The sequence below is a fragment of the Rhinopithecus roxellana genome, chromosome 5, assembly GCF_007565055.1.
Source record: "Rhinopithecus roxellana isolate Shanxi Qingling chromosome 5, ASM756505v1, whole genome shotgun sequence".
NCBI lineage: Eukaryota > Metazoa > Chordata > Mammalia > Primates > Cercopithecidae > Rhinopithecus > Rhinopithecus roxellana.
The window spans coordinates 120,829,795-120,841,919 of NC_044553.1; the positions used below are offsets into that span (position 1 = coordinate 120,829,795).

The 12,125-nt window shown below is 48.2% G+C and overlaps 1 long non-coding RNA gene across 1 annotated transcript; it reads right to left on the reverse strand.

Moving 5' to 3' along the window:
- Window positions 1-2,204: 2,204 nt before the first annotated feature.
- Window positions 2,205-6,911, reverse strand: LOC104679273. The gene is made up of 3 exons (XR_750304.2): window positions 6,337-6,911; window positions 5,676-5,766; window positions 2,205-2,814 (listed from the first exon to the last, which is right to left on the reverse strand). It is a non-coding gene; the product is annotated as an uncharacterized LOC104679273 (long non-coding RNA).
- Window positions 6,912-12,125: the final 5,214 nt, after the last annotated feature.

Below are 12,125 nucleotides of genomic sequence, written 5' to 3' on the forward strand. Positions count from 1 at the left end.
ATCACCAGCCTTGTTCGGATCATGGAAAGACCCACGTGTTTCAGCAGAGGTGAGGGAGCAGCTCTGCACAGTGGGGAGAGGGGAAAAGTAGGCAAGCTGGGGAAACAGGGAGAAGAGATTTTTGTCCTGAGGCAAGGACAGTTGGAGACAAACAGGGGATTCAAGTGACGGCAAGACGGAAAAACAGAAACAGGGACACAGTGAGTCGAAAAAAGATGCCACCGAGCACAGCGGCGCAGACAGACAGGAAGGCAAGGCTGGGGCTGCTTTGGCTGCCCCTGGGCGTCCCTGCCCGCAGGCCTGGCTGCTCCTCAGTGCAGATTCCAGAAGCTGCCTGGCCACCCTCAGATAAACCCCCCTAAACACCCCCCCTTTCTTCTTCTTCCTCTTCTCTCTTTTTTTTTTTGAACAGGGTCTCACTGTGTCGCCCAGGCTGGAGTGCAGTGGCACAATCTCGGCTCACTGCAACCTCCGCCTCCCAGGTTCAAGCAATTCTTCTGCCTCAGGCGCCACCATGCCCGGCTAATTTTTTTGTGTTTTTAGTAAAGATGGGGTTTCACCATGTTGGCCAGTCTGGTCTTGAACTCCTGACCTCAAGTGATCCGTCCACCTCGGCCTCCCAAAGCACTGGGATGACAGGCGTGAGTCACAGTGCCCAGACCCCCTTTTCTTCTTCACCTGATGGAAGGGGCTCTTCTTTGCATCTAGGAAATGCTGGGTGAGTCAGTCAGCAAACTGCTTGGGAATGATGGGAGCTAGGGCTGCTGTTTTGGGTCTGTTCTGCTCATTTATATCATTTTGGGGGGTTTCGGAGGTGGGAAGTCAGTGTTCCTCGCCCCACGCCCCACAAGGGATGGGAATTAGGCATGTCAGTCAGTATAATACAATTTTCTAAGTATGTCTCTTTGTTCAGACACCAGTATTTTTTTCTTTTTTTCTTTTTCTATCTCCAGTTATTAAGTCATTGCTGCTGTAGGAGTGCCACTTAAGCGACTGGGTTTTTATTTTTGTCCCCAAGGTACAAAAAGTACTACCAGCCGCACACAGTGGCTAACGCCTGTAATCTCATCACTTTGGGAGGCCAAGGCGGGAGGATCGCTTGAGCTCAGGAGCTCAACACCAGCCTGAGCGACGTAGTGAGACCTCATCTTTACAGAAACTTCAGAAATTAGCCGGGCGTGGTGGCGTGAGCCTGTAGTCCCACCTACTCGGAAGGATGGCTTGAGTCTGGAAGTTCCAGGCTGTGGTGAGCCAAGGTCGCGCCACTGCACTTCAGCCTGGGCGACAAAGGGAGACCCTGTCTCAAAATAAAAATAAAAATAAAAGTACTGCCTATTTTCTGAACGCGCTCAGGCGGTGTCGCCTCAGGCGATGTAGTGGGGCCGCGCACAGGCTGCCTGGGTGATCTCAGGAGGGCGAAGCCCCACGACGCAGGTTTGGGGCGGTCCTGTCCAACCTCCTGCGCATCGCGGGTGTCCACAAACGCAGGCTGAACGCTGGAGCCCGGGGCGTCCTCAGTGCCGGAAGCGGCCGCGCCGCCGAAGCGCCGGGGAGGGAGAGCGTGGCGGAGGAGCCGGGCTTCGGGGTATCAGCCGTTTGCAGAGGTCCCCGGACCCCCGTCCTTCCACGCGGAGGGCGTGAAGCGGCGGGGACGGGGCTGAGGAGGCCCCAGCGGCGGGGAGTCCCCAGCGGCGGGGAGGACGCGACGCCGATCCCTTCCGGTGCTGCTCACCTGGAAGCCGGAGGCCGCTGGGAGTTTGGGCCGGCTGCACGCTCCGTGGTTGGGGGATGCAGGAGCCCGGTCTGGCCCAGCCGCCTTTCCCGGTGGTGAGGGGCGCTGTGCCGGGCTCCGGGGGTCTTGCTCTTTCTGCTCGCCCTCGCGCCCGCTCCCCCGGCCACAACAAGGCCCTGACCCAGCTCTGCAGGGGGAGCTGCCCGGCCCTGTCCCACCCCAGCCGCACGCTGTGATCCTAGGGTCCTCAGGCGCCGGCCAGGCCGAGGGGTCTGCCAAGTCCAGCTCGGGGCTGCGCTGCCACCTCCCCAGCGGCCCCACCTTCCCGCCAATTTAGATCCGGGCCAGCGCTGTGCTGGCGTTGCTTCTTCACTCATTTGCTCACCCATGCATTGACTGACGGACTCCCCCATCAGGACCTAAGGGCCAGAGGCACCGGGCCAGGGGGGTTCCTTTAGTTTTTTTTGTTTTGTTTTGTTGTGTTTTGTTTTGTTAAGACAATCTTGCTCTGTGGCCCAAACTGGAGTGCTGTGGCCCAAGCTGGAGTGCTGTGGCGTGATCTTGGTTCGCTGAAGCCTCCACCTCCCAGGCTCAAGCGATCCCCTCGCCTCGGCCTCCAGGGTAGCTGGGACCACAGACACATGCCGCCACACCCGGCTGTTTCTCTCTCTCTCTCTCTTTTTTTTTTGTAGAGAGGGGGTTTTGCCATATTGCCCAGGATGGTCTTGAACTCGTGAGCTCAAGGGATCCTCCTGTCTGGGCCTCCCAAAGTGCTGGGAATACAGGCGTGAGCCACCACACCTGGCCTTTTTTTTTTTTTTTTTTTTTCTTCTTCCTCAAAATCACATCACAGGCAGCACAGGGGTCCTTTAGTCTTTGTGTTTCACCAAAGGTCAGAAATTTTCCTTGATTGTCTTTTCCAGTGGCCAACATCAGGGCTGGCTTCAAGAGTCCTGGGGAACACTTCCCTTAATGATCTGGTGGCTTTCACTCCATTGTCTCAGGCATTGAGTGTTGCATGTGAAGTTCAAGGTTGTCCTGATTATTAAGATCTTCGGAAATCATCTAAGTTTGAATTTTTTCTGCACGAAATTTGGGAGAAGTCTTTATTTATTTTTTGAGACGGAGTTTCGCTCTTGTTGCCCAGGCTGGAGTGCAGTGATGCCATCTTGGCTCCCTGCAACCTCCCACTCCCGGGTTCAAGCAATTCTCATGCCTCAGCCTCCTGAGTAGCTGGGATTACAGGCATGCACCACCACGTCCAGCTAATTTTTGTATTTTTAGTAGAGACGGGGTTTCACCATGTTGGCTAGACTGGTCTCGAACTCCTGACCTCGGGTGATCCACCTGCCTCAGCCTCCCAAAGTGCTGGGTTTAACAGGCATGAGCTACCACGCCAGGCCATAAGTCTTTATTTTGGTACCAAGTTTAAGAGTTTCCCCAAGAGATAGCTTAGGGTTGGTAGTCTCGTTTTAATTGGTACAAGATGACCCATCTCAGTTCATTTTAAAGACTTGCATTCATTTATTTGACAAATATTTATTGAGTGCTTACTATATGCTAGGTAGGCACTGTTTTAAGTTCTGAGGAGACAGCAGTGAAGAAAATAGACACGCTCTTTGTCCTTAAGGATTTTATAATGGGGTGTGTGTGTGTGTGTGTGTGTGTGTATGTGTGTGTGTGTGGTGTGTGAGAGAGAACAAGTTTTTGATTATTGATTTCCTTCCACCATAAATAAAATGATTTATTTTATCCAGAAACTTAAAGTGTTTTTCCCTCATACTATATCTTCACACTTTATCCTAAATGCCTGCCATTTTCCCTTGTTTACTTTTCATCTCTCCATTAATATCCCTCACTTGCCACATAGGTTTCTCTTGTTTATCTTCTGCTTAATAATCCAGTTTTCTCTAAGCCTATTCATTTCAGCTTCCAGGGACAATCTAATATGATGAAGCACCCAGTTCCCCTTGCACTGTCCTTGTCTAATTTCCCTCAGAATAGGTAATAGCTGTTTTCTAAAATCTCCTTACATTTCATATGAGAGATCTATTTCAGGAAATAGGATTATAAATACAATTTTGCTGCTTTCTTCTTTTACATCTGTACTCAGGGCTTTCTCACTGGGATCAGATTAGTTTTCTTCCTCTTATATTCAGACCTCCATGCAATTCATGTGTAAATCCAACAAGAGCAAGTGGATGTTTAAACCCTTGTAGCATGTATGTGTAAATAAAAGAGAAGAAAGGAAGGAAGGAGGAAAGGAGGGGAGGGGAGGGGAGAGGACAATTTAAATAGTGCCAGCGAGTCTACCTGTCGTTCTAGTCAGAGTGTGTGCCCACAATGAGCAGAGATAGATGTGATGGGAGCCTGTTATTCTCTCAGTGGGTCTCCCAAGTGCTTCTTATACTGTGAGCATCTCATTATGCGGACTGTGACTCTCATGTCTAAAGATGTGTGTTTTTTGGCCAGGCGTGGTGGCTCACACCTGTAATCCCAGCACTTTGGGAGGCCGAGGTGGGTGGATCATCTGATGTCAGGAGTTCAAGACCAGCCTGGCCAACATGGAGAATCCCCATCTCTACTAAAAATACAATAAATAAATAAATAAGCCAGGTATGGTGGTGCATGCCTGTAATCCCAACTACTCAGGAGACAGAGGTTGCAGTAATTGCGAGATCACTCTAGCCTGGGCAACAGGGTGAGACTCCATCTCAAAATGAATAAAAATAAAAAAAAATAATAAGTAAATAAATAAATGTATGGGTAATTTGAGGAATTTTCATGAGTAACTCTGACTGTATGGGATAAAGACTTACATAGAGATTTTAGAATCACTCCTCCGATAAGATGTGATCCTATCATACTAAACTTGTCAACCACAGTGTCTGAGAGGCCATGGGACTTCTAACTGACTAAGGTAGGTAGGCACATCTCCCTGAAGCTTCCAGTTTATAGGCCACCTGGCAATCTATGGCATGACTTGGTACAGACAGATGAGATGAGCCAATCATATTCCCCTTCTCTGGAATCTGAAATTGGGAATAACCAAAGGATGAGGCACTTAGCCATGGAAACTGAGGCTTCATGAAATGCACTGTCATTTTTGCAATACCCTATTGGCTACACAGGTCAGCTCTATTAAACATAGAAAGGAACTTCATGGCACAACTCTTTAATTTAACATTTGTTGAGCACCTATGATGTGCCAGGCACTGTTCTAGGTCCTGAGGAGATGGTGATGAACAAGATCCTCACTCTCATAGCTTACCCAGCAGGTGCCCTAGGCAGGCAATGAATAAATATATGAGCAAGATGAAAAGAGAATGCCAGAAAGCCCTAAAGTTTTGGAGCAAAGCCATGAAATCTTTTCACAACTATTTCCTTTTTGAAAAACATCTCTCCACTTGCTGTTGGGCTCTGTTGTTTGTGAGTGCAAGGTTGGAAGACGGCGGATGACGATGTCAAGCAGCCAAAGGGGTGGACTGTTCAGGCCATGTAGTTAGTGTAGTAGGAGAACAACAACAATAACTAAGGCTGGGTGCAGTGACTCACGCCTGTAACTCCAGCACTTTGGGAGGCTGAGACAGGCAGATCACCTGAGGTCAGGAGTTTGAGACCAGCCTGGCCAACATGGTGAAATCCTGTCTCTACTAAGAATATAAAAATTAGCCGAGCACAGTGGTGGGCACCTGTGATCCCAGCTACTTGGGAGACTGAGGCAGGAGAATTGCTTGAACCCAGGAGACAGAGGTTGCAGTGAGCCGAGACTGCACCATTGCACTTCAGCCTGGGTGACAGAGTGAGACTCCATCTCAAAAATAATAATAATAACTAATAACAAAATAGAACAATTATAACAGTATACAGTGATAAAACTTATGTGAATGTGGTTTCTCTCTGTCTCTCTCTGTCTCAAAATGCCTTATTGTACTGCACTCACCTATTTTTAGATGGTGGTTGACCGCAGGTAACTGAAACCACAGAAAGCAAAACTGCGATGTGGAGGGACTGCTTGCACGCTCCTTTCAGACCTGTTTGTGAGAGAGTTTTAACTGGAAGGCATCTAAATAATCAGAGAGTGGGAAGAGAAAGGGGTACTCACTTTTTATAGTTTTGTATTGTTTGTGAATGTTTTCTATTTCATATGTTTTGTAATTAAAGCCAAAAAGGATAATGACAAAAAGGAAAAAAAAAATGCTATGTGTCTGACTTTCAGGAGTTTATTAGAGGGAGTGGAAATTCTACCACCTCCTATTGCTAAATCTTATTAAAATGCCCTTGAAATCAACCCAAACCAACTCTCAGGCACAGCCAGAACAACAGAGGCAGAGCAGAGCTCAGGATCCTGAATCCACACCCCCTAGTCACTCTGGGTAGGAAGAGAAGAAGGGGGCTCGCTTCCCGTTGTTCCCACCCTACCTGGCTGGAGAGTCTGATGTGGGGCGAGGTGTGACCATCAGTGCACGTAGGAGGTGGAGAAGGCAGTTTCCTCCACTGGCCGGTGCCCTGGGCCCAGCCCAGGATGGGGAACTAAGACAAGAGCCCAGCCCTCCAGCATCAGGTCTGGCATGGCTCTGGGAGGAAGGACGAATAAAACTCACCCATGTCACCCCAAGTCATGGGGCATTTCCAGTGAGGACATATAGACTTAGGAACCCAGGAGAAAGCCTGGAGGCTGGAAAAGCTTGAGACCACAGTCAGCTGGGCTGCAGATCTTTGCTCCGCCTCCCTCCAGACAGCACAAGTGACTCAGCCCTCCCCAGGGTGCTGCTTTTCGCTCTGACTCCACCATTTGGCCTCCTCTCATTCACAACTCTATCTCCTCTCTATGTCATTCCTCCTACTCAGGGCCGATAGTCAAAATATCAAACCACTAATAAAGTATGGGTACCTGCCAGTCAGACTACACACCAGCTGGGAACAATGGCTAGAGGTAGCAAACTGCCCCAAAACTTAGTGGCATAAAACAACAAACATTTGTTACATTACACATTTATGGGTCAGGAGTTTGGGTGGCTCTGGCTCAGGGCCTCTCATGAAGTTGTCAGGATGTCAGAGTTGAAACCATTTGAAAGTTTGGCTGGGGCTGGAGGATCCTCTTTCAAGATGTCTCATTCACAAGGCTGTTGGCAGAAAGCCTCAGTGCCTCACCATAGGGCTGCTTGAGTATCTTCACAACATGGTGGCTGGCTTCCCCAGAGGCAGACATTCGGGAGACCAAGGCAGAGTCACAATGTCTTTTATGATCTTCCTTGAAAGTTACATACCATCACATTTGCAGCATCCTATCGGGTCAGCCCTAGTCAATGTGAGAGGGGCCACACAAGGGTGTAAATACCAGGACGCAAGGATCACTGGAGGATGTTTTGAAGGCTAGCTACCCCACGTACTATATTATGTCCCATTTAAAACTCTCCAATGGCTTCCCACTAACCTCAGAATAAAATCCAAGTGTCTTACCATGATCTGCAAGGCCTGGCATGAACTGACACCTACCTACTTTCCAATCTCATTATGTTCCTGTTTATTCACCTGCACTAAACTCCAAACACATCAACCCTCCCTACATCCATCAACATCTGAAGCTCATCCTTTACATTTTCTGCTCCCCCGTCTAGAAGTCTCCTTGCCCAGATCTTTCTCTTTTTTTTTGAGACGGAGTCTCGCTCTGTTGCCCAGGCTGGAGTGCAGTGGCCGGATCTCAGCTCACTGCAAGCTCCGCCTCCCGGGTTCCCGCCATTCTCCTGCCTCAGCCTCCCGAGTAGCTGGGACTACAGGCGCCCGCCACCTCGCCCGGCTAGTTTTTTGTATTTTTTAGTGGAGACAGGGTTTCACCGTGTTAGCCAGGATGGTCTCGATTTCCTGACCTCGTGATCCGCCCGTCTCGCCCTCCCAAAGTGCTGGGATTACAGGTTTGAGCCACTGCGCCCGGCCCAGATCTTTCTATGGCTAGTTCCTTCTCATTGTTTGGGTCTCAGCTCAATGTCACCTCCTCAGAGAGGCTTCACTGACCCCCTTATCAAGTGTAGCCCTCACCGCACCTGTCACTCTCTCTTACATCACCTTGTGCTGACATCCTCCTAGCACTGATCTCTATCTGAAAGTAATTTATTTGATTATTGCCTTTCTCCCTTTGTGTATGAGTAGGAGTCCTTAATTACAAGCCACAGACTGCTCTTTAGCTGGTTTTAAGCTACAGAGGAACCTATTAAAGGATAGGAAGTGCCTCATAAAATCTTAGGGAAATCAGAGAACCAGGCTCGAAGGTCATTTACCTGGACTGGTTCTCTCTGCTGCTGCCTCTGGGATCTGCTGTCATCCTGACAGAAAGGACTACGGGCACCTGCTTCTCAGTGTCACTTAGCCTCATGCAGGAGCAGCCGACGGGTGGTGTCTTAAGTGGTATGCTGTGCCCAATCTTCAAGAGAGATGGGGAAAGTTTTTGGCTTCCATCATAAGCAGGTGTGAGTTCATAAGGTAGGAAATTCTCAAAATAGGAAGACTGTTCCACAGGCTGGGGAGGCCAAAGAGAGCTGATGCTATTTGGCCTCAACAGTCCATGCCTTTAGCTGCTTAATGTCATCAGCCAGGCTTCCGCCGTTAATTCCAGCACTTTGGCAGGCTGAGGCTGGCGGATCACAAGGTCAGGAGTTCGAGACCAGCCTGACCAATATGGGGAAATCCCATCTCTACTAAAAATAGAAAAATTAGCTGGGCATGGTGGCATGTGCCTATAATCCCAGCCACTCAGGAGGCTGAGGCAGGAGAATTGCTTGAATCCGGGAGGCAGAGGTTGTGGTGAGCTGAGATCGCACCACTGCACTCCAGCCTGGATGACAGAGCAAGACTCTGTCTCAAAAAAAAAAAAAAAAAACCAAACAAACAAAAAAACAAAACAGAGTTCATGGCTTTGCTCCAAAACTTTAGTGCTTTCTGCTGTTGTCTTGTCATCTTGCTCATGTGTTTGTTTATTGCCTGCTTAGGGCACCCACTGGGTAAGCTATGAGAGCAGGGATCTTGTTCATCACCATATCCTCAGGACCTAGAACAGTGCCTAGCACATCATAGGTGCTCAATAAATGTTAATGAATTGTGTACATGAAGTCCCCTCTGTGGACTGATGGTGAAACCTCACCCCACATCAGCCTCTTCAGCAAGGTGGGATGGGGATGGTGGGAAGCGAGTCCGCTTCTTCTCTTCCCACCCGGAGCGACTAGGCAGTGTAGAATCAGGATCCTGAGCTCTGCTCTGCCTCTGTTGTTCTGGCTGTGCCTGAGAGTTGGTTTGGGTTGATTTCAAGGGCATTTTAATAAGATTTAGCAATAGGAGGTGGTAGAATTTCCACTCCCTCTAATAAACTCCTGAAAGTCAGACACATAGCATTTTTTCCTGTTTGTCAGTTATCTCCTTTGGCCTGAATTACAAAACATATGAAATAGAAAACATTCACAAACAATACAAAACTATAAAAAGTGAGTACCCCTTTCTCTTCCCACTCTCTGATTATTTAGATGCCCTCCAGTTAAAACTCTCTCACAAACAGGTCTGAAAGGAGCATGCAAGCAGTCCCTCCACATCGCAGTTTTGCTTTCTGCGGTTTCAGTTACCTGCGGTCAACCACCATCTAAAAATAGGTGAGTGCAGTACAATAAGGCATTTTGAGAGAGAGAGAGAGAGACCGCATTCACATAAGTTTTACCACAGTATACTGTTATAATTGTTCTATTTTATTATTAGTTATTATTGTTAATCTCTTACTGTGCCTAATTTATAAATTCAACTTTATCATAGGTATGCATGTATAGGAACAAACATAGTCTATATAGCGCTCAGTACTATTAGCTGTTTCAGGCATCCCCTGGAGGTCTTGCAATGTATCCCCTGAGGATAAGCGGGGGGCCTATTGTACTTGTTCATATCCATGTAGGGTTGAGCTGGTATTTCCTTTTTCTTTTTTTTTTTTTTTTTTTTTCCGAGACAGAGTCTCGCTCTGTCGCCCGGGCTAGAGCGCAGTGGCCGGATCTCAGCTCACTGCAAGCTCCACCTTCCGGGTTTACGCCATTCTCCTGCCTCAGCCTCCCGAGTAGCTGGGACTACAGGCGCCCGCCACCTCACCCGGCTACTTTTTTGTATTTTTTAATAGAGACGGGGTTTCACCATGTTAGCCAGGATGGTCTCGATCTTCTGACCTCATGATCCGCCCGTCTCGGCCTCCCAAAGTGCTGGGATTACAGGCTTGAGCCACCGCGCCCGGCCAAGCTGGTATTTCCAAAGGATAGATTCCTAGAAGTTTATCTGCACATTTGCAGTGTTGATGGGTTCTTCCAAATGGCCCTTCGAAAGATCGTACAGCATCTAGTGCTCACAGCTGACGGGAGACTACTTTCCTTTTGCCAACTCTAGATATTGTCTGTTTTAAAAATTGCATTTATCCAATCCCCAGGGAGCATCAAGGTCGTTTCTCAACTCCAGGCTATCTGAATTTCTTCTCTTGCAAGTTGCCTGCTCTTATCCATTGACCATTTATATATTGGAATATGAAGTTTTATCCTTTGATACGAAGGGGCTGTTTGCATTTTAGTGCTATTTTGCATGTTGCACATATTGTCTATTATTTGTCTTTTATCTTTGTTATAGTCTGTAGCCTTACAGAAGTTTTACATTTTTATGAGGTCAAATCTGTTCATTTTTTTCCTTTAGGGCTTCTGGGTTTTGTGTCTTGCTTAGGTTTTTCCCTTCTCCAAGAATATAGAAATATTTTATTATATTTTCTTCTAGGATCTTAGTAATTCTGTTTGAGGCTGGGTGCAGTGGCTCACACCTATAATCCCAGCACTTTGGGAGGCTGAGGCAAGTGGATCACTTGAGCTCAAGAGTTTGAGACCAGCCTGGGCAACATGGTGAAACCCTCTCTCTACAAAAACTGCAAAAATTAGCCAGGTGTGGTGGTGCGCGCCTGTGGTTCCAGCTACGCAGGAGGCTGAGGTGGGAGAATCGCTTGAGCACAGGAGGCAGAGGTTGCAGTGAGCAGAGATAGAGCCACTGGACTCCAGCCTGGGTGACAAAGCAAGACCTTGTCTTAAAATAACAGTAATTCTGTTTGACAGCTGATGCCAAATTGTCCTCTAGAAAGGTTGTTCCAATTTACATCCCATCAGCTGGAAGAACCCTATTTCCCCAACACCCTCACCAGCCCTGAGAATTAGTAATCTTTAAAAACTTTTGCCAGTGGTGAATGTGTATTATTCAGCGTTGTTGTTGTTTTAATTAGCATTAATTATGAGTGAGATCCAAAATCTTTTCATGATATTAGTTACTTGAATTTCTCTGTGAACCACAGGCTCCTCTCCTTGCCCCTGTTTTCTCTGTTGCGCTGTTGGGCTTTATCTTATTGATAAAGGGCTGTTTATGAAGGAAATGAGCCCCGTGTCCTAATCTGGAGGGTAAATAATTTCCCCAGTAGGTCCCTCTGCTGCCTCCTGGCAGTAGGGGCGGAGCAAATCCTTGCTACTCCCACCAGTCACCTATAGCTGCCTCCTCCCCTGGACTCAGCACATCCCGAAGTCCCTAAGTGGGCCCTTCCCTTCCTTTCCTTCTTCCTTCCCTTCACAGGTGTTTTTTTTTTCCCCGAGACGGAGTCTCACTCTTGTTGCCCAGGCTGGAGTGCAGTGACACCCTCCTGGGTTCAAGCGATTCTCCTGTCTCAGCCTCCTGAGTAGCTGGGATTACAGGCATGCGCCACCACGCCTGGATAATTTTTTGTATTTTTAGTAGAGACGGGGTTTCTCAGTGGTGGTCAGGCTGGTCTCGAACTCCCGACCTCAGGTGATCTGCCCGCCTCGGCCTCCCAGAGTGCTGGGATTACAGGCATGAGCCACCACGCCCGGCCTTCAGGTGTTCTCTTCTGAACATATCTTATGGCTAGAGTTTTCACGTTCAATTCGGTCCTCACAACTTCTGATAATGAGGACATCCCTTTGTAGTTTCTATTCCTATTGCAGATTTTAAAATACATGTTGTTTCGGTCATGTTTAGAAACTTGAGTTGGGACAGGGAAGCTGGAACAAGTGCTCTGGCTGCCATATCTCCAGTGTTAAAATCTTTTTTTTTTTTTTCTTTTTGAGACAGGGTCTGGTTCTGTCGCCCAGGCTGGAGTGCAGTGGCACTGTCTTGGCTCACTGCAGCCTCGACCTCCCAGGCTCAAGTGATCCCCCTGCCTCAGCCTCCAGAGTAGCTGGGACCACAGGCATATGCCACTACGCCTGGCTGGTGTTTTAATTTTTTGTAGACATAGGGCCTTGCTATATTGTACAGGTTTCCAGCTCCTGGACTCAAGCAATCCGTCCACCTCAGCCTCCCAAAGTGCTGGGATTATGCTTGGCCTCCCAGT